We start from the raw sequence: 21064 nt of genomic DNA on the forward strand, positions 1-21064 counted from the left end.
GCGCTCTTGACTTTGCAATAGAATAAGTGAATTCGGTAAGTAACACGGTGCCGTTAAGAGTAGCAGCTTCGTCGAACTCACTCGTGCAGATTCTGGTTGCTTGGACAAATAATCTGGCATGCACGAATGCAGGTTCTGTTATGCTACACGCTCTTTCTTTTTTTTACAAAGTTTTCAAAAGATTCGTTTCGAATGGTGTGTGTTCCTCCACTTGCCATATCTGTTTATCTCCCCCTTCCACTCTGTTTCTCTTCTTATCCCCCTTGACCCTTCCTCCCGTGCAGGGTAGCCAACCGGAACTACCTCTGGTTAATCTCCCTGCCTTTCTCTGCATTCTTTCCTCTCTCTCTCTCTTTGTGCTATGAAAGATAAAGTCAAAGGGCAGGTTGCCACGAGCCCCAGTCTTACGTACGAGCCGGTGTCTTAGTCAAGAAAAAAAAAGTGACCCCTGCATCCGGGATTGTTATGCCAACTTCATAGCTTTGGTATTGCTTTTTGATGTACTAACTTGGTACTAACTTTGGTCCTGCTTTAACTGTACTACTCTTTCGTCGTCTTCTAAAGCATGCTTTGTTTAAAAGTATTAGTTATTAAGAAAAAAGTGCATAAAGCCAAACATTTCTTTATTATAATAAATAAATAAAGAAAGAAATAAATAAATAAATAAATAAATAAATAAATCAGGAAAGAAAGATGCATTGAAGGCGGTAGACCAGTGGGTGGACAGTGGGGCTAGTTTCGGTATCGGCAAATAAAGCGTAGCCACGACACTGGTAGGCAAAAGAAAATTCAATAACTTTTGCATATGGGGCTGTATCTTTTCAACCTACATAGCATTAAAGCGAAGTGATGCAACTATGTGTAGAAATAAAACGTGTTTCTGGCTGTTTTCTTTTTTAACGTCCTATATCTTTATTTAGTCGCTTCATTTGCTTCATTCGTTGCGCCAACGGGTGGCGCGTTCGCTTCGTCTGCTCCGGCCGCTTTCTATGCACGCGCACGTTTTATTGTAATCTCTGCAGTTAAAAACTTTCTGTGCCTGCGAATGCTCCGGCCATGTAGGAAAAACCGAGGAAAGGATACAAGGCTTGCTTCGCGGCTGCGTGATGTGACAACTCGGGGAGCAACACAAGGGCGAAATTTTTCTGTTTCGCAGCGGATGAGAGGTAAGTACACGTTTCCTGCAGTCGTTATGAAGAAACAGGCGCTGTACTTATCAAGAGAGCTATAAGACGAAACGAAAGGTCTTCCGCACTTGTTTTCAAGTGAACATCGTTTCTGATGTGGCGCGGCGCATTTTTCTGCTGTGTAAGCAATTGATGTTACTTGACCGACTGATGCTAGCTGAGGCGCAGACGGAAATTTCGCTTCTGTATATGTTAGCGGTTGCTGTTAATTTTTTTTCCATGAGTAGAAAACTTGCGATTTATATCAGCCGAAGGTAATTGAATCTTTGCTGCACAAAGTGGCTACGCTGGAGAGCATTCCGGTGACTAGCTTATGTTGTTACATTACGACCTTTGAATAGAAGTAAAAACAATCACGTAGCAGTCACAGTTGGCGTCTTGAATTACAAGTTCGAGTTACCTATCTGACGACATAGGTTCGCTTTACTTTCCAATCTGTGCCTAGAAGGGCAGAATTTTTAGTTGCTTTTTCGTACTCTCAACTGTGGTTTCGCTTTTAAGTGTTATTTAATCATGACCACGCTGCATTTTTCCCATTTTTCAGATGTGACATATGGCGAAACTACGCTAAATGGGGAGTCCTGGCGTGGTTGACATGGGAGCAGATGTACAACGACTATACGGCCTCTGCTCGGACCACTTCAGAGGAAGGGACTACGTCGACCCTCTCGTGGTCGTCTGTGCCGACTGTTGGAGTGGAAGAGCAGTCCCTGGGGATCGACGAAGGTAAGGAAAAGAAGCTATTAGTGGTGGCCAACCTGTGCTTCCGTATTTCATTATTTTCGTACAAAAATCCCATTGAAAGGGCACGGCGACCTTTTCCTCGTCGTTTGCTACGGGGGTATGCGGCGCCGGGTGACGTTACGCAGTGACACTTGCTCCGCGTACGCCAAGAAACCACGTGCTTGGCAGTTTTTCGTTATCGCTTGCTCGTCTGCGGTGCGTGATGATTTCGATTATAAGCGAAACTACAAAGCCGAACAGTTTTCGCTGACAATGAGCGAATTTACGTTCGTAAAATGTCGCTCCTCGCTTGGCGTTACAGCATACGACACAGCGAAGCCAATTCTTGCCGCGCGCTGCCGTCTTCTCCCTAACCTTGGTTTGCCGCTTTATAGCAGAAATTCTTCCCAAGCAACAATTTCAATGCTAGTTGCCCAGCAGCTTTAAACTATTTGTAGTTTTGCTGTTCTGGGTATATTGCAGGAAAAAGCAAGTCAAATAATTAAAACGCTCAGTTACCTAATCCTTAACAAAATGAATAAAAACTCATCGATCAAGAAAACGACCTCTAAAAACTGATGCCTAATATTCTCAGCCAGCTGTTGAGAAACCAGCACTGCTTAGCATGTTACATGAATATAGAGCAGCACTAAAACTTGGAACTTTGCTTATTAAATTTTCGGCGCGTATTTCTACTTTAAATCCTGCAACCAAATATGTTCAGAACTAACCTGCATGTAATAAGTACTATTGTACGAAAACAGTTCCGTTTTTAGTCCTGTGCACTAGAATTTTTATCATGAACGGGCTTTTCATGTCCTGTTTCCATAAACGGGAAACAATGTCATATGGCATGCTTGTGTTGCCAATGGAATTCGCTTTACAGTGCAACATGACACTCAAGCATAGGCAGGGCACTGCGCTCGTCCTGTGTGCATGTGTGTACCTTGACACAACGTGCAACTTCGGCGAAAATTTGCCAACTAGCCTGACAAGTTGTTCTGATGATGTGTCTGTCTTTACAGGTGCACACTGCCGCAGCGACGCAAAAAGCGGAAAATATACTCACGAGAGACCGCAGGCGTCATCACTCGACTGAAAGATGATACACAAAGGTATCGCAAGTCAGCGAAGTTAAAGAGCTGCCGAAAGATTACCACGAGGAAAGCACTAGAGAAGTTGATGCATCATGTGAGCCCCGGAATTCTACCAAATCTTGCAGTGCCAGGTGACGCTCCATTATCGCAAGGGGAAGGGAAGGACCCGGAGAAATGTTTTCCGGAGCACATTCATGTGGTCGCGGCGTTGTGTCGTGTGTCCACTGTATTGAAAGGCAAGCTAAACAGCAGTGTACTATAAGAATTCTTTTGCTCTAATGAACATCGCACAGACCTACTGTTGTAGTTCTGCTATGCGTGGCTTATGCTGCACATAAATTCACCGAAAATATACCGCGTAGCTAGGCGCGTTCAAGGCCGCATGCGTGCGTGAGATTCGGGAACCACGATGTTAGGACCGCTGAGAATTGACACTATATTGTGCAACCTATGACGATCAGCAAAACCCACCAATGGGGGATACTAAATCAACGGATCTCTTAGGCATGGAAGCTTTACGAAAAGGGCTTTGCAATACACTACTGACATACCTTGCACTTGCTTTCTAATGACAACACTATAAAATATAACGCGGAAGGATTCCTAACATCTGTACATGCCGCGATGACGTTGTAAAAAAGAATGAACGTGATTCTCTCTTTGTAAGCCTACATACATAGGAGCTTGCTCATACAGATCTCGCAAACGTATTCAGGGAACCTAATACTTTAATAGATGTTGGCACTGCACACTCCAAAACACTACAAATGTTCAAGAATTTATTCGGAGAAACTTGCGAGGCGCGCTGCCAAAACGGGCTTTCTTTGATGATGCAAAATTTCCGCGCCAGAGGAACAAAGTAACGAGAAGGTTTTGCAGTATTTACGCAAAGAATAAGGAAAAAGCACGTAGCGACACCACTTGTAAGGTTAACTAACAGATTTTCACCATGTCAGAACGATCGCATTTGCGTTCATTCATTTCGTCTACGTTTGCAGTTATTCGTTCTTGCGTATTTTTGTTTGTATTCTCGGGAATTGCATTGTGAGCGTGGCGGAAACAGGGCCGTCAATTGCTTCCAATTGCTTCCATGCTTCCGGAATTTATTTGTACATTTCGGTGATAAGATAGCCTCACCTCCTATGGTATCATCTGACTGAGCTATGTTGAATGCTCCGGGTCCCCGAATTGCTGGCCCTAAATAGGCGTATCGCCAATTGTGATGAGGAGGAAGACCGCGAAAGGTGCCTTCTTGGATGGTGTGGACAACCTCTTGAAGAGCCTCCAGCGTGGGCATCTTCGCCCTAAGGATCTGACTAGGAACGTGGTCACGTATTTCATGAAGAATAACCTTCAGCTCTTGTAAGCTGACAAGGAGAGCGGCTTCGTCGTCCTGTCGGCCAAAGCTCTTAATGAGAAAGCAGTGCAAGCAAAGAACTTCGCCCTAGGCAAGACACAAGGAAATAAGGTAAAGGACAAGGCTATTTTGCTGTACAAAGAACTGGAATCTGTCTAAGACCATGGTCATCTCTAAGCAAGTCGCGCTGTCGGTTTTTTTTTTCAATGTGAAAACACGTAAGCCGGACATGTCATTCAGATGTATTGTCAGTGAGTGGGACTTATGGCAGCAACACGTAAACAAATAATTATTTATGCACTTGATTGCGCGTGAGGTGGATATTCCGTTCGCCATTGAGAACGGAGTTGACGTTACGCAGTTCTTACAGAGCGTTCACGGCGGTGGCAGTGCCTTTTCTGTTTACGCCGAAGATTTATTCTGTACACGCAGAACTGTTTTTAATTGTAAGAGCCTCCTTTGAGCAGAGCGGGGTTCTCGCCTTTGAGAGGGCCGCAAGCATTTCGCTTGATAACTTTATGACCTTATTAAAATTTTATCTGTGCTCGACGTTGGTCTCTTACGATAATAAACTTTATATTCAATGAAATAGGATCTGCATTGGCTCGGGTGTCGCGCCAGTTCTGTGCAAAATATTTTTAGCTACTGTTGACAGAGAATTGGCTAAGGTATTTGACAATGCAAAGATGTTGACATTAAGGTATATTGACGACTTTTTAGTGATCTTAAAAGTTACCCTTTTCGTTACCGCAACTAACTCATTGGATGAAATTTAGCACTATTTAGACAAGCTGTCAAAAGGCTTTCTTTTACGCATGAGTTTCCCACTAAGGGCAAGTTGCAATTTTTAGACCTGAGAATGACAATCTCAGAACAGTACTCATGCTGGGCTTATTGCCTACTTTCACACAACGAGTTTTTACCCTTCGACGTGGCCCATTCCAAACTAAGAGGGCCATTGCTTCCATGTGTCTTGAGGGGACTATGGTGAAATATTGTCCTCACAAGATGTAGGAGAGCTCGATATTCAAGTCACGCGGCTCTATTCAGCTGGCTGTTCTAGTTCTGTCGTCGCACTTTCTGAAACCTTCTTATAAAAAGTGAAGGGAACGAAGCAAAACAGGCATGCAGCCGGTGGACAAAATACCAATGGTTGTGCCTTACGTGCATGAGGTTGCGCACAACCTTAAGAGCGTCTCTAACAGGTACGAGGTACCTATGGTCTTCTCGGCGCCACGCCAGCCGGCTGAGCTGTGTCCATGCTTTTCCTAAGCGCCGAGGCCCTCCCCTTGCGTGAAGAGGCACGCTAGGCCGTATGTCACCTGTTTGGTTGGCCTGTGTATGAAATCACGCTTAGCTGCGGTAGGGTTTACATCGGTCAAACATGCTGGTGCCTAAATGACAGAGATATAAAACACGAGCTTTCGATAAAAGAACACGCTTTCAGCACATTGCTTGTGCATTTGGATTCCAGCATGTGGGAGCCGAGATTTTCTGGTGTTTGCATTCTCGGTAAGAGTACAGATGCCCAGGCACGTGAGATAATGGAAGCATACTACATTCAAAAGAAAATAGACATTTGGATCAGTGAGATATCTGCGGTTCTGCGTGGCGTCGAATTCAATTTTTTTCAGTCTTCACTAGTCTTCATTTTTGGGAACCCGCCTCACCCTCCACGCACGCACGCACACACATGCACGCTTGTAACATTATCTAATCTCTTAGGAAAGCTAGTACTATATAAGATAGTGAGATATAGTGTTAAATCATCAGTCCTCTCCCGCCGCCAGGAGATTTTTATGTGTTATTGGACCAAAAAGTGTTGCGTTAATGAATTAAGGGAGTGACTTGCGATGGGAAAGCGGTTATTGCTTCCTAAAATATCCCATTCGGTCACTTTCAACGTGCTATGTTCTGCATAATTATTTTATCCGCAGTTTATTCGCAGCGCGCGAAATGTGAAACGTACCACGTGATTACGCTCGCTTGCGTCGTGACGCCAGTGGTCCCGAAAGTGATTTGACGGAATTAACTCGGCTCATTGTCTGTCTCGGCAAACACCTGGAAGTGGCAAGCTAGTTGTGTTCGCTTGCGCTGATCGCGAGCTGTGTGGTCCACGTTGCGATCGCAGCGTATACAGATTAACCAGACCGTTGCCGAGAAAAAGAGATATATTTAATGGATCCTGGAGAGGTTTGCCTGGAGGCATGTCTAGCCGAGTCAGGCAAAGTGCAGAGTTAGTTTTGACAGTCTCACTTTAGCAATCATCTCCAAAATTATTACTTGTAAAATGTATGTAGTCCTTCCACGTTGCTCGTATGGGGCCATTTCTTGTCTTTACGCTTTTTTGCAGGATAGATACCTGCACTACAGACTGTATTCGCCAGGAGCCCCGTGGACAGACATTCTCCAAGCGAAAATTTATGGCTGAGCAAAGGTCGGAGATGCTACGAATGGTGTCCTTCAAGATTCATTGATCCCTTCAACAATGCCAGTAAGTCTGTCCCGAAAAACAAAGACGACTCCTGGACGCCATTGACCATCAATGCCAAATTCTACAATTCAACAAGCGTTAGTCATTGGACCACCTTTCCTTCTACGCAGAAACAGCATACAGGCATACCCGCCTCCACATCTGTTTGCGTCGCGCTCTTCTCGCTGGGCTTCGTTATCCTTCGGCATGACTCAAATTCGTGTTACCATGAGTGACAGACTGCGACCGTCAGCCCGTGCAATCCCCATCATCAGCCATTTCTTTCACACATACTTCAATCGTAAAATAAGGGGAATATATATATGTGAATATGTGAAGGGAGTTTGTTTACAAGGGATAAGTGTTGTCGATCGCACAGGCTTATATAATGCATCTATATACTTGAAAGACATGGTGAAGATGCTTGACACTGCATTATTTTAACGCCCTTCAGGGTGAATTGTGTCTAAGTGAGGCGCCGAAGCGGTAAAGGAAAGACGTAAATTGAAACTGGGATCCTCTATAGAAGTGAAAGGTCCTTAGTGCTCGTCGTCACACACGTGTGCCCATCAGTGAGATAAACTTGCGGCGCCACAGAATCGTTGTTGATGTTACACCACTAAGGGTTCTCCTGCCCTGAGAGTGCGGCCAAGTCAACAATCCATCAATCTCACGGCGGCCACAGGCACGTGCTATCGCATCTCTCGGCTCCAATACTTTGAGGGAAAAACAACGCAAGAGGCGAGACGAAAGAGACGAAAAGCGAAAGGAGGGGAAGACAGATACTTTGGCTGCTTCGAAAACAAAGCAGGCGCGTCAGCCAGTCCGGGATCGAAGACTGCGGCGGCCAGCAGCCCACGCGTCCTTCTTTCGCATAGAAACCGCGACGGCGCGCAGCCTTCATGCGTTTCCACTCAAGGCCGCGGGCCGCCGCGAGGGTCGTGCTTGAAGATCCTCGCGAGCCATTGAGCCCACGGGTACGTGAGAAGCCTGGGATTGCGGTGCCGCCGGGACCTGATTCAATTACCTTGGCCGTTTGGGTCATGGCGGTGGCTGCCGCGTATTCGTATGGACGACAACGTGACTGTCTTAAGTGCGGCAGCTAGCACGCAAGCGAGGTTCACAGATTGGTTTCGTACATGCGCCTCTCGCGCAGCAATATATTGAGAGCTCGCGACTTGTATGTGGTTATGGCACCGATTTCAATCTACTTACGCGCCCTTAGTTCTTTCTCCGGGGGACATATATACACGAATTATATGGGGAGTGCTATACGGTGACAAATGGACGAGCTTTGTGCTCTTGCTTCACCGTGCGGCGGCGGCGGTGGCGGAGGCCGTTTCTTGGTTTGCTGCAAGAACGGAATGTCGTGTTCTTTCCCACAATACGCGGAGAATGTGGTATTTAGTCCCGCTCGTAGCGTGTCTCTGACCTAGATTCTTGAATACACTAAGCACATATTTAATACATCAAAACGATCGTATAAGAAGGAGATGGTTAATAGCGACGGATGAATGGATATTGTCGACCATTTACGCCAGACATATATGGAGAAAGAAAATGGGGATTTTTCAACTGCAAAGAAAATGAGTCGAATGAAGGCAAGCAAGTGACGTAAAAGCTGGCATAAAGAAAACAAAAAAAAACATTGAAGAGAACAACTTTACTATGTTATACATGTTAAGTTACAGCTTTAGCAAGTAGTTCTGGCATAACTTAGTTGTATTCATGTCATGCCTCCTTTTCTACGCCCAATAACATTTCAAGACAATGTTCGTACCTCCCTTCAAATAAGGAAGCCTCCTTAGCACATAACATATGGTATGACTAATCCACTGATAACGAAAATATTCGAAGCGGATATCGAGCAGTCGAAGTCTTACAAAAACGAGTTACAGGCGTGGCCGTGTGGACAAACATATGCTCTTACTGCCATTTCATCTGATCCCCATAACTTGAGCAGCCGTTATCCTGTGTTTAGTGCTCATCGCGTGCATCAGAGATAGTAGCAGTTGTCGATCCTCTGCAATGTAGTGTTCGCCTCTCAATGTTAGTTTATAGTTGTCAAGTGGCAGAAGGCAGGTCAAATATACCTTGCAGAACCAACTCAAGGTGAGGGTTTTGATAACTTTTCATGCGTACATTGCAACGTGGGCGCAGGACAGCCAGAGGGAGCGAACACGAATGTGATCTACTTGTGGATACAGATATTTTGTGGAAAAGACACTTTGCCTTCAGGAGCGTGTATGCTCGGTCGAATTGTTAGCATAAAGTGGAAGCACCATTAGACGGGGACAGTGGGGACAACACCCCTGTGAATACGTCGGACACCCTTTCCGCCAACCGCGATTTCGAATGTTAACTTCCCATTGCGCACAACACTTCTACAAAACCGGCACCACCCCCTGCCGTGTGGTGCCGCCGGTTTTTGTCGCTTTATGTGTTGTCCGGCTGTCAATACTCCAAACTACAATAATGCTGCAAAAACAAACTACATTGTCAATGAAGGGAACGACATGCAGAACTCTGCGCACACATATGCACGCAGGACCGCACGACCGGCATGTCTCCTTATTGCATTGTCCTATGTATACATTACAAGGCAGGTCGAGAGCCTCTTTGCAGAGTCAGTTAGACAGTTCAATGGTCTTGGCAAGTTTTAGTGGACAGAGTGAGCAGATTAGAATTTCAGACGTCAGCGTGGTCGTCCCATGTGTCAATGGTGCTTCTTTCGAGCCTTGTTTCCCGTTGCTGTGACGGCGCTCGAGTGGCATGTTACGGGTGATGACCGAAAGCCGTCCCGTAACATTGCACACCCCACAGTTCCCATTTGCCATATCAGCTTGTGCTTAAAGGTAGGACGCCTGTGTAGCTCAGAGAACATTTTAAATAGGCGAAAAGCCGAATGCATGGCCCACCAGCCATGGAATATATCGACTCCAAGTACGCCTCTCATGAGCGCGAAAATACTGAAACATTATCCCGACTTTGTAATCATGTGAATGGTAACTATAGAATGAATAGAACCAGAGTGCTCACTTCTGAATGCCTCGCGGTGCGTAATCCAGTGTGGCACCAAATGAGATTGTGATGCTTGCGCTACCTGCTGAGCTGATGCATCGATGCACGTGGTCAACTCAATGATGACATCATCTGAGGTTGTTCGCGTGCGTTTACGCTAATGTATCGCATGATCTATGTTTGGACCTATATACATAACTCTAGCGACATGCGATCCTTACAGAGGGATGCTACAGGGGAGACAAGCTATTTTTGTTTCCGGATACTGCGCAAGCAGCGCAGCCGCAAAATACGCGGTATTTCCCTTTTATAGCGAAACTTTCTTTGCCTCTCCCTTCGACTTTCCCACTGCTGCTGTCTGGCACTCATTGTCGGGGGGGGGTGGTTCAGAGCGCATGTATACATGACAGGAACGAGTTAGCGAGGAAAGGCGACTCGAGAAACTCTTTTGGAACCGACTGCGTCGAATGTGCATAATGCCCTCCGGAGTTTCCGGGGCGACGCCACCTTAGCCTCTTCACAGCTGAAATTATCATCCGTGACCCTCCTCAAAAGCATTGCGGAAACTGCACTGCTTCTCTTTCAACTAACACGCAAGACCAGAGGGAAGCTAGATAGAATGGTAGAGGGAGGAGAAGATGCAGTTCCCATACAAGGAAAAAAGGGGGGGGGGGAAGGTGACGTTAGAACGCAAGGAAACCCTACTGCTATACAACAGCGATTGCGGAGAAACTGGATAAGCTTAAGTTCAAGCTACGGTACAGTACGTTCCTGCTATTATTGAAAAATAAACACCATGCAAATATGCCAAGCGGACAAATTACCCAGGGCATGCAGAAGCAGAGCCGCAATAATCAAAGCGCACCGCAGGGTCCACGCGGCACTATGGAAGTAGTCGACCATTGAATCAACACTTCTGTGCCCGCCGCGGTAGCTTTGGGGCTATGGCGTTGCTAGAGGTCGTGGATTTGATTCCGACCGCGGCAGCCGCATTTCGACGGAGATGAAATAGAAAACGCACGTGCACTTAGATTTTTGGATACGTTAAAGAACATCACTGTGTCAAAATTAATCCGGAGTCCACTCCTACGGCCTGCATCATAATCCAATTGTGGTTTTGGGACGTACAGCCCCATATTCCTATTCAAGTTTAATGCTTCTGCCATGACGCGATGTGCCTGTGAGGCAATGACAATGCTCAACCCTCTCAGAGGTCAGGAAATATGGCACACAACAATGCCTCAAGCAAACACCTCTCCCTGTGTGTTCTGTGTACTAAGCAAACAAAGAGCAGTGGTGCACGCAAGGTAACGTTTGACATCAACTCACCACTTTCGTGTTGGACGAAATGTTGAAGAAATTTAACATTCGTCGTCAACATCACCGCTAATTATCGTCAAAGTAACCAGCACAGAAAGCTTCGCGTACATCGATTCCCACAGTGCGTGGGATTTGCATAATTTTTCTACTCTTGACCGTTGCCTACTACGCGGCAACTGGTGGTGCTATACGTCGGTGATGCTATCCTGAAACAGCGACTGCCATGACCTTGGTTGCTATTTTCTCCTTTTGCATGTTCGTCGGTATGTTTAATCCTGTGTTTGTGTGCTCGCCTGGGTTTCTGGACTTCTTGACCGTCTAGGCCTGGGACCGTCCACGCAAGCTTTTGAAGAAATGACAAAAGAACCGAATAAAGTTGGTCAACGGCACTGTGACTCAGCAACGCCAGAAGAGATAGTCGACGGACAAATTAAGGTTTGCTTGAGAACAGACAATATAGGCGTAATTGTGGCACTTGTCGTGAGCCTATGAGGTGAAGTGACGCTAAACATTTATTGTAGCAGCTAGGCTAATGCCGCGACTAGTCTTTATGCGAAGCATTCTTTGGCTACATCCACCCATTCTGCGATAGTGGTTACTGTATGGTTCCGCAGTACCACATGAAGACGCCGCAAGAGGCACCACCTGACAGAGGGCAAGCACGCACATCCGTCGACTTGCAGACCGACGGTAGAAAGGTGGCAGCACGGTGGCAGAAAGCTGAATGAAAAGGGAGGCAGACGAGGGCTGGAGGTCCAGGAAATGTAGGATCTAATACGGTAAGCCTTTCATTTAGTCTTTAAATATTGTAACGGGGATAACGTATATTTACAAATTATCATCATACATCAAGTTACAACAGCCACACGCAGCGGCGACTGATGCAAGGCTTTCGTGCGTGCTTCTGGCCACTTCGTCGCCGTCGTCTTCGTTCGACCAACAGTAACAGCCCGCTCACTGTCTTGTGGCACTGCCCCCCAGGTCGACAGCACCGACCCGGTGCTTGTTATGACGGGCCAGAGGGGCCCGTTACGTACGGCTGAAGTCTCACTATGTGCACGATAGCAGAGGGCGGTGGCTCGATGACAGGTTTGATTTCGTATGTAACGTCGGTGACTTGACGTAGCACCCTGTAAGGACCGTCCTAGCGGGATAAATAGCCTTTCGGAGAAACCAATGCGGCGGCACGGAGTAGCACGAGGGCCCCTGGGGAGTAACAAACGTCGCTGAGGCGACTGTCATACAGGGCTCTTTTGGGAAGCCTGAGACGCTGTGAGTCGTTCGCGAGTGATCTGGCGAGCTGTGTCGGCACGCGCTATGTCATCGCGAACAGACGTAGTGGATGAGGTTATAGCAGCGTGAAGTATCGAGAGCCAGAAAAGTTCGCGTCCATACAGAAGATAAAATGGTGAGTAACCAGTGGCATCATATCTGGACGAGTTGTAGGCGAAAGTAACATACGGCAAAGTAGTGTCCCAATCGCGGTTGTTGGTGGAGACGTACTGAAGCACGTTGAAATCATATCGGTCATAGTTTCGTTCAGGCACTCTGTGAGTGCATTCGGTTGTGGGTGACAAGTAGTTGTGAGCTTGTGGCGGGTAGAGCATGAACGAAGGATGTCCTTGATGACGCGAGACAAAAAGTACCGGCCTTCATCAGTCAGAAGCTGTCGAGGAGCACCATGATGAAAAATGATGTCATGAAGAAGAAAGTCGGTGACATCCGTGGCGCAGCTGGTTGGGATGGCGAGGGTGATGGCGTATCATGTCGCATAGTCGGTGGCGACGGCGACCCAATTGTTGCCTGATGTCGAGGTTGGAAAGGGGCCAAGAAGGTCGAGCCTGACGTGATAGAACGGTTCGGCGGGAATGTTGATAGGATGAAGCAGACCTGCAGGTACACTCTTAAACAAATGTACACCCTTTGGGGTGTATAGTTGCCGCACAACAATAATCGTCATTTGCCTTGCTTGCGTTCCCTTTCTTGAAAATGCTGCGCCCGCTACTTTCCTGTCGAGATTGTTCAGTAATGCTGATAACGCGCCTGCCGTTCGTGACATGGAAGTGCCGGGCTCGCAGTGTTAAAGAAAGAAAGTGCGGACAAGACAGATGGAGATTATCGTTGTGTGGCAAGATACGACCCAAAGGGCGTAATTTTGCTTAAGAGTGTACACTCTTAAAAGAATGTGCACCCTTTGGGTCATATCTTACCACACAACGATAATCGTCATCTGTTTTGCTTGCGTTTCCTTTCTTGAAAACGCTGCACTCGCTACTTTCTTCTCGAGAACGCTTTGTCATGCTGATAACGCGCATGCCGTTCGTGACTTGGAAGTACTGGGCTCGCATTGTTAAAGAAAGTAAGTGCGGACAATACAGATCCCGATTGTTGTGTGGCAACATACGACCCAAAGGGTGTAATTTTTGTCTAAATGTGCACTCTTACAATCTAAATACAGTTGCACCCTTTGGGGTGTATAAATTTGCCACACAACAATAATCGTCATCTATCTTGTCCGCATTTCCTTTCTTTAACGCGGCGAGCACGGCATTTTTCATTAAAGGCCGATCCACACGACGGACCAAATTGCTCTTTTGGACCGCGGTCCGCGCATCACGTGATAGGACGTGACCAGTTCGTGCGTACCGCCGTTGGCCCGCGCAAGACCGCGGCCCTCGCGGTCCAACAAATCGCCGAGGCTTTTCCCGCTTCCGTATTGGCGGCGGACCGCATGCAAACCGCAGCGATTTTGGCTTAGCCAACTAATGTTGTCCAGCAACAGAGTGTCTTCAGCCAAATCCAATATAGTTTTCGGCTCAGCAAAAGCCAGTCAAGCCAGTCGTTTCATGTCCGCCGTTCCGCCTACACGTCCGTGCAGCAGATATATTTTTTAAACACCGTGTCCTCTTGGAGTGACGAGGAGGTTTTTTTCATCTTGTATGCCTCGTTGAGCAGTTCCCGGCTTTGTGGGACTCGAGCCGGAATGATAACAATGATAACACTCTGGCCGAGAGTGTAGCTGGTTGGTCCGCTCTGCCGTCTGCTATGGCGGTCCGCCGTGTGGATGTGCTCTGCGCCGGACCGGACCGCTGCGGGCCGTGACGTCGCATCACGTGACCGATCGGCCCGCGGACTTGGTCCGTCGTGTGGATCGGCCTTAACTAACGTCATGCACGTTATCAGCATGACACAGCATACCCGACAGGAAAGTAACGAGCGCAGCGTTTTCAAGAAAGGAAATGCGGGCAAGACAGATGACGATTATTGTTGTGCGGCAAATATACACTCCAAAGGGTGTAAACTTTTCTTACACTCTTAAAACGGTTGCACCCTTTGGGGTGTATATTAGTCCCACAACAACAATCGTCATCTGCCTTGCTTGCGTTTCCTTTTTTGAAAACTCGGCGCTCGCTACTTTCCTGTCGAGAATGCTGCGTCACACTGATAACGCGCATGCCGTTCGTGACTGGGAAGTACCGGGCTAGCAGCGTTAAAGAAAGGAAACGCGGGCAAGACGGATGACGATTATTGTTGTGGGACAAGCTAAGCCCCAAAGGGTGTAAATTTTTCTAAGAGTCTAGAGCTTACAGTCTTAGGCAAAGTTACACCCTTTGGAGGGACCCTTCTGCCACACAACGATAATCGTCATCTGCCTTGATGCGTTTCCTTTCTTTAACGCTGTGAACCCGGTACTTCCCAGTTACGAACGGCATGCGCGTTATCAGCATGATAGCATTCCCGACAGGAAAGTAGCGGGTGCGGCGTTTTCAAGAAAGAAAACGCATCAAGGCAGACGACGATTATTGTTGTGTGGCAGAAGGGGCACTCCAAAGGGTGTAACTTTGCCTACACTCTAAAAACAGTTGGACCCTTTGGGGTGTATATTTGTCCCACAACAATAATCGCCATCCGTGCTGCCCGCGTTTCCTTTCTTTAACGCTGCGAGCCCGGTACTTCCCAGTCACGAACGGCATGCGCCTTATCAGTTTGACGCAGCTTCTCGACAGCAAAGTAGCGAGAGCCGACTTTTCAAGAAAGGAAACGCAAACAAGGCGGATGACGATTATTGTTGTGGGACAAATATACACCCCAAAGGGTGCAACCGTTTTAAGAGTGTAGAATGTAAGAGTATACTCTTAGAAAAGTTTACACCCTTTTGGGGCATACCTTGTCCCACAACAATAATCGTCGTCTGCCTTGCCCGCGTTTCCTTTCCTTAACGCTGCGAGCCCGGTACTTTCCAGTCACGAACGGCATGCGCGTTATCAGTGTGACCCAGCATTCTCGACAGGAAAGTAGCGAGCGCCGAGTTTTCAGGAAAGGAAACGTAAGCAAGGCGGATGACGATTATTGTTGTGGGACAAATATACACTCCAAAGGGTGCAACCGTTTTAAGAGTGTATAGGCACAGGTACACCCTTTGGGGCGTATCTTTGCCACACAACAATAACTGTCACGTGCCTTGCCTGCGTTTCCTTTCTTGAAAACGCCGGGCCCGCTACTTTCCTGTCGCGAATGCTATGTCATGCTGATAACGCGCATGCCATTCGTTACTGGGAAGTACCGGGCTCGCCGCATTAAAGAAAGGAAATGCGGACAAGGCAGATGACGATTGTTGTTGTATGGCAAAAGGGTGTAATTTTGCTTAAGAGTGCGTAGTGACATATCGTCATATCGTTGCACGGAGCGGTAGAGTCCAGGCCAGAAGAAACGGCGCCTGACACGGTCATAAATGCGGGTGACACCAAAGTGACCAGCAATGGGCTCATCGTGAAACTGGCGGAGGACAGCTGACTGCAAATGGGCCGGCATGGCTAGGAGGGATTCAGGGCCGTCAGGATCCATATTGTGGCGGTATAAGGTGCCGTCGTGAAGGCAGAACAAGTGGCGTGAAGGGTCGGGTGTGGTAGAGCTAAGACTGTCGAGTATAGAACGTAAAGTCAAGTCGCGGCGTTGTTCATCCCGTATAATAACGAGGTCCGAGGTAGACACGACACAGGTGTCTGTGTCTTGCTCTGGGACATCAGGGGACTCCACGGGATGCCGTGACAGGCAATCGGCATTCTTACGAAGCTGACTGAACTTGTGTACTACCGAAAACAAATATTCTTGCAGGCGAAGAGCCCAACAACCAAGGCGACCTGTAGGGTCTTTGAGCGAAGGAAGCCAAAAAGGGTACGATGATCGTTACGACGGTAAAAGTGCGGCCAAGCAGGTCTCTCTCTCGCTCAGTGCGTTCTCTATCGACGAGAGCATTTATTTTACTTGTTCCGTTCACTACCTTCATTTACATGACATTTTAGCACGTTACATCTCAATGTTCACTGTGGTAAATTGTTTGATCAAAATCCTAAAACAGACGCAAAGCGCCCCAACCAGCCTCAAAATAATTTTATGAGGCGCGTTGTTTCTTACGGCTCTATGCAATTTCTGTGTTCTTCTCTAAAATGGCCAGAGCGTACAAGAGAAAGACATTCAATGCTGCATTGGCGGGAAATAATGTGCAAATAGCAACTGAATTCGTCCATCACGGGAACGATTTTAGTTGAGCTGCACCGAAAGCTTTCGGTGTGGCGAAAAATACTCTGCATTGGTATTTGCGAAAACTCGCTGAACAAAGACGACCGCATTAAAAGGGATAAACCCTTCCATAAATTTTTTTTCACGGTCGATAAAATAAAAGGCTAAAGGAGAGAATGCAGAGATGAGTTCAATCCACACTTCATCTACCCGCAAGGCTATGTTTTTAGCAAAGCAATAACCAGTTCCTCATTACGCCGCGTGGCAATCCACGAGAATGAGATAATTGAAGGTATTTGAAAATTATCGCCACCCATAGCGTCTCTTCCATGTGATCCAACACCTCTTTTCACAGAATCTCGATTTTTCCACATCGCGCTTCGAATGTAGAATACCGCATGTCTTGCTATAAGTTCATTGCGCGCGCCTGATTATTATTATTATTATTATTATTATTATTATTATTATTATTATTATTATTATTATTATTATTATTATTATTACGAGTGAATTTCCCTTTAAAAAGTCACGATGGCGTATGCCCTCACTTTCCAGCTTCGGTTCTATGCCTATACGCCAGCGATATTCCAAACGTCTCTTATGTTTACTACGCTAGTGTTTACCTTCTCATTACTGTCTTTAGACTCAGCACTGTGACCATCATAGTGCTGCCTCAAGGCTTTTTTTAACAAACTTGCAATAAGTCCACTTGACATCAGAGCTCTATGCGTATTGTAAAAGTGATTATGGCATTTGTTTTGACTCTGTACAGAAGAGTCATGCGTTGTTGACCGAATCTTCCGAACTAAAAAAAGAAAGGCTCTAAAGAAGCGACAACGATGTAGTCATAACTCGTATTGCACAATGCATTTGGGCTTTTTACTTTCTCGTCGAAGGGGTAACTTATGCGTTAGACGGAATTAACGTACATACTGATGCAAGTCACCGAGCCATTTACAGGCTTACGAACTCTTTTAAGAGGCCTTTAAAGAAATCTACCATGGCTCCCAAAAATAAAATAAAGCTTAGAAGGAGAAATAAAAAGAGAGCCCGTGAATCGATAACGAAATAATGGAGATTTACCATGAGAAAAGCAAACTTCATAAAAAGTGTCAAGATAAATCCGGGGACGCGCTTGCAAGAGAAGAAGTTAGGCAAATGAGAAACAATGTTAATGATAAAATAAGATTAGCTAGGAAGCATTACCACACAGGCAAGTTTGCAGCCTGCAGTCGTAATACCGGTAAAACGTGGAACTTGATTAACTTTACAACAGGGAGACCTACAAGGAAGAATATAGACGATACTCTTACACACGCCCTTCCCAAGTCACCCGCTGCCCAGCTAGCGAATGATTTTAGCAACTACTTTATTGAGGTAGTAAACAACATCACAAATGGACGAACACCAGCAAAACTCTGAAACATTATGTTCTCTAACGTTCATTCTTCTGTTCTGCCTACAGTTGATGAAGCCGAATCGCGACATATAATACGATCCGTAAGCTTAGTGAAATCTTCAGGTTTTGATATAATTAGGTTGAGATGTACAGCTACGAATTTTGATGTGCTCAAATCAACACTGCTTTCCTTCTTGAATGAAACATTAGAAACCGGCCAGACACATGAAAACATGAAAGTTAGTACTCTGACCCCCGTATTCACAAACCAAACTTAACTTATCGCGATAAGGTCACTTATGAAAGGACGAGAAAAGTATAAGTATAAGGAAAGAACAAGGTGCGTTTCGAAAACGCTCCTTAACGCGCCATAAGTGTGCCTTATGAAAGGCACCCTTCACTCGTTAAGTGTTTTACCTGGGAGCGAGGCTAGAGAATTTTTTGCTACGAAATAGATACTTTGACGACGTTTAAACTGCTTTTATTATAATAAAGCAATAATGGCATGCACACAAGCATCTGTACATAAATAAAGTATAAATGCTTGATGAAACTTGATGAAACGCTCGCCGTTTTTGGTGAGTCCGCCATTTACGTCTGGCCACGTTGGTCTAAACCACTCGACGCAGCGCACGTTTTTGTACCGTCTTCTCCAGATTGGTTTTGTCCGTGTTGTGTTTGTATTTCGTTCGTCCGTGTTGTTTTGCCTCGTTATTACTTCCTTCGCTTTTTCTTGCTTATTTATAATTAGCTGTGCATTATTTTACTCATTTTTTATCAGTTTAGTTGTTTAAATAGTCGCAGTATTATCTTTTTTTTTGGTAAACCGCGTTGAGAATGGAGCGGCGCAAAATTAACTTTACGGACGAAGAGCGCACCATCCTGATGGACCTGATGGAGAGGCACCGCGATGTGCTTGAGTGTAAACGGACTGATGCGGTGTCGATCAACGCAAAGAACGCAGTGTTATAAGGAGCTGCAGGAGAGGCGGCACAGGGAACCCACGTCCGTCGGTGTGTTCCCGCAGAGGCAGCATTGCGAGCAGCTGCTGCACGGCACTTTTGCTGAAGCGGAATCGGCACAAAAACTCGTCGTCGTTGTAAAGCTCCATCGGATTTAAACGATCCCTGACTACTCGACGCGGCGGCGATGCGTATTCGAAGGCTGCTCCAGTCGATATTTCTTCGTGGCGATCCAGGTAGCCCACAAACTCCTCGAAGTCGTCCATCGCCGCCATTTTGTTTGTATACAAGGGAGCGTTAAGGTAGGTCAGAGGCTACCTTAACTGAGCCTTACTTATCACGACCATAAGTACGAGAAAAGTTCTGCGATAAATACAAGGTTGGTTCTTGAAAAGCGTTAAGGGCTGTTCACTGATTAAGTCATAAGCATAAGTATAAGTTTGGTTTGTGAATACGGCGGTGAGACGTCTTTATAAGAATTGAATTGAATATTTATTATCATGCGTTGTACATGAAGGATGGCGGCCGTAAAAACTGCACAAAAGAAGCTTGACTAGTTCGCACTACCAACGAAAGGGCCGCAAAGCAGTGACATGTAATAGTAAACATAAAATATCGAACATGAGATCGAATAATTATTACAACAATAATTCACAGTTATTGCAAAACAAGGTTTAACAGGATACAATAGCTATACAACAATTTACAGTACAATTCTTGAACAATGGTTTAAAGGATTTCAAAACTTTACGAGAATAACCGACCAATTTCAGTTTTTTCGTCTTTGTTATACAAGGAGCATTTGACACATTAGATTATGAACTGTTACTCTCAAAACTAAGCAGCTGTGGCTTCAGAGGACCGTATTACTCATTTATTGTGAAATATTTAACAGGCACTCAGCAATGTGTCCGTGTAGCGGAGTCTTATAGCTCTTTGTTGTGCTTTAAATCAGGTGTTCCACAAGGGTCTGTTTTGAAACTGCTCTTGTTCAACATTCATATGAACGATCTCCCATGCTTACCACTAAAAAAAGTAATATTTACACAGCTTTGGTTATATTGAACAAATCCTTGAACGAAGCCATTCGAGTATTACAGTATGATATGTCTAAACTACTGGATCGGCTCGTTGACAACAAAATGTTTAACAATGAATAGAAGACTAACATGTGTTTTCACAGCCCATATAAAGTATACTTGTGGGTATTTTCTTTATCTATTTCTGCACCATTGACTGCGATGCATGCTCATCTCTTCCGGCAAATTTGGTCATGGAATGTCCGCATTGAAGAGCTCGCGAGGCGTTTACGTGCTGTGTGCGCTCATTTGTATGCCCTAAAAGCTATGCGCTGTGCAGATGTTCGTAAGATTGTTTACAAATCAGTCAGTGAATCTATCATAAGGTGCGGAATAACAATTTAGGGCGTTTGGCTTCTCTTGCGGAACACATCTCGCCCGTCTCTGTGTTTTTCTGGACTTCTTACTGCACCTGTGGGGTCTACCGCCCCCTCCATCGCGGTGATGGATGTACAACACCCCGAGGATCCTCCCGGTTCCCGTTCACCCGCGGACATCGGTTCGAGGAAGCGAGGAAGTACGTCGAGTGGTAGCGAGGACACGGAGCTGTACTGCGCTTCAGGTGACGAGTCCTCGGAGGACAGCTTTCGACTTGTCCAGTACCGCAAGGCCAAACGAAGAATTATCAACTCATCTTCGGCGTCCAGCTCGAACACTGTGAAAACAGCTCCTCAGCGATGGCCTCACTCCATCCTGTTTGTGCCACAGAACGCTACCGACAACCTGCGCGTCCTCAACAGGCAAGCACTCTCCGTGTATCTAGAGAACACCGTGCCAAATGAGATCAAGGATGTTAGGATAAATACAAGACGAAACATCCTGGCAATCGATGTGATGAACCCGAGTGCACTGACCATACTACAACATGTCGCGCAGCTGGGACACATCAAGGTCCGATCCATCGTGCCAACGAATGGTGCCACAAT

At 46.2% G+C, this 21064-nt stretch overlaps 1 long non-coding RNA gene across 2 annotated transcripts in view; it reads left to right on the plus strand.

The window, feature by feature from the left end:
• Positions 1 to 1025: 1025 nt before the first annotated feature.
• LOC139055446 (uncharacterized) overlaps positions 1026 to 21064 on the plus strand; it is a 78121-nt gene continuing 58082 nt past the window's right edge. Inside the window, exons 1-4 of one of the 2 annotated variants that reach the window (XR_011511763.1) lie at positions 1026 to 1166; positions 1732 to 1913; positions 2936 to 3138; positions 6718 to 6858. This is a non-coding gene — a long non-coding RNA (uncharacterized lncRNA). Of the gene's footprint in view, positions 1167 to 1731; positions 1914 to 2935; positions 3139 to 6717; positions 8290 to 21064 lie in introns of those variants that run through there. The other variant, XR_011511762.1, reaches the window with a different exon arrangement.

The sequence above is a fragment of the Dermacentor albipictus genome, chromosome 1 (assembly GCF_038994185.2).
Source record: "Dermacentor albipictus isolate Rhodes 1998 colony chromosome 1, USDA_Dalb.pri_finalv2, whole genome shotgun sequence".
Taxonomy (NCBI): Eukaryota; Metazoa; Arthropoda; class Arachnida; order Ixodida; family Ixodidae; genus Dermacentor; species Dermacentor albipictus.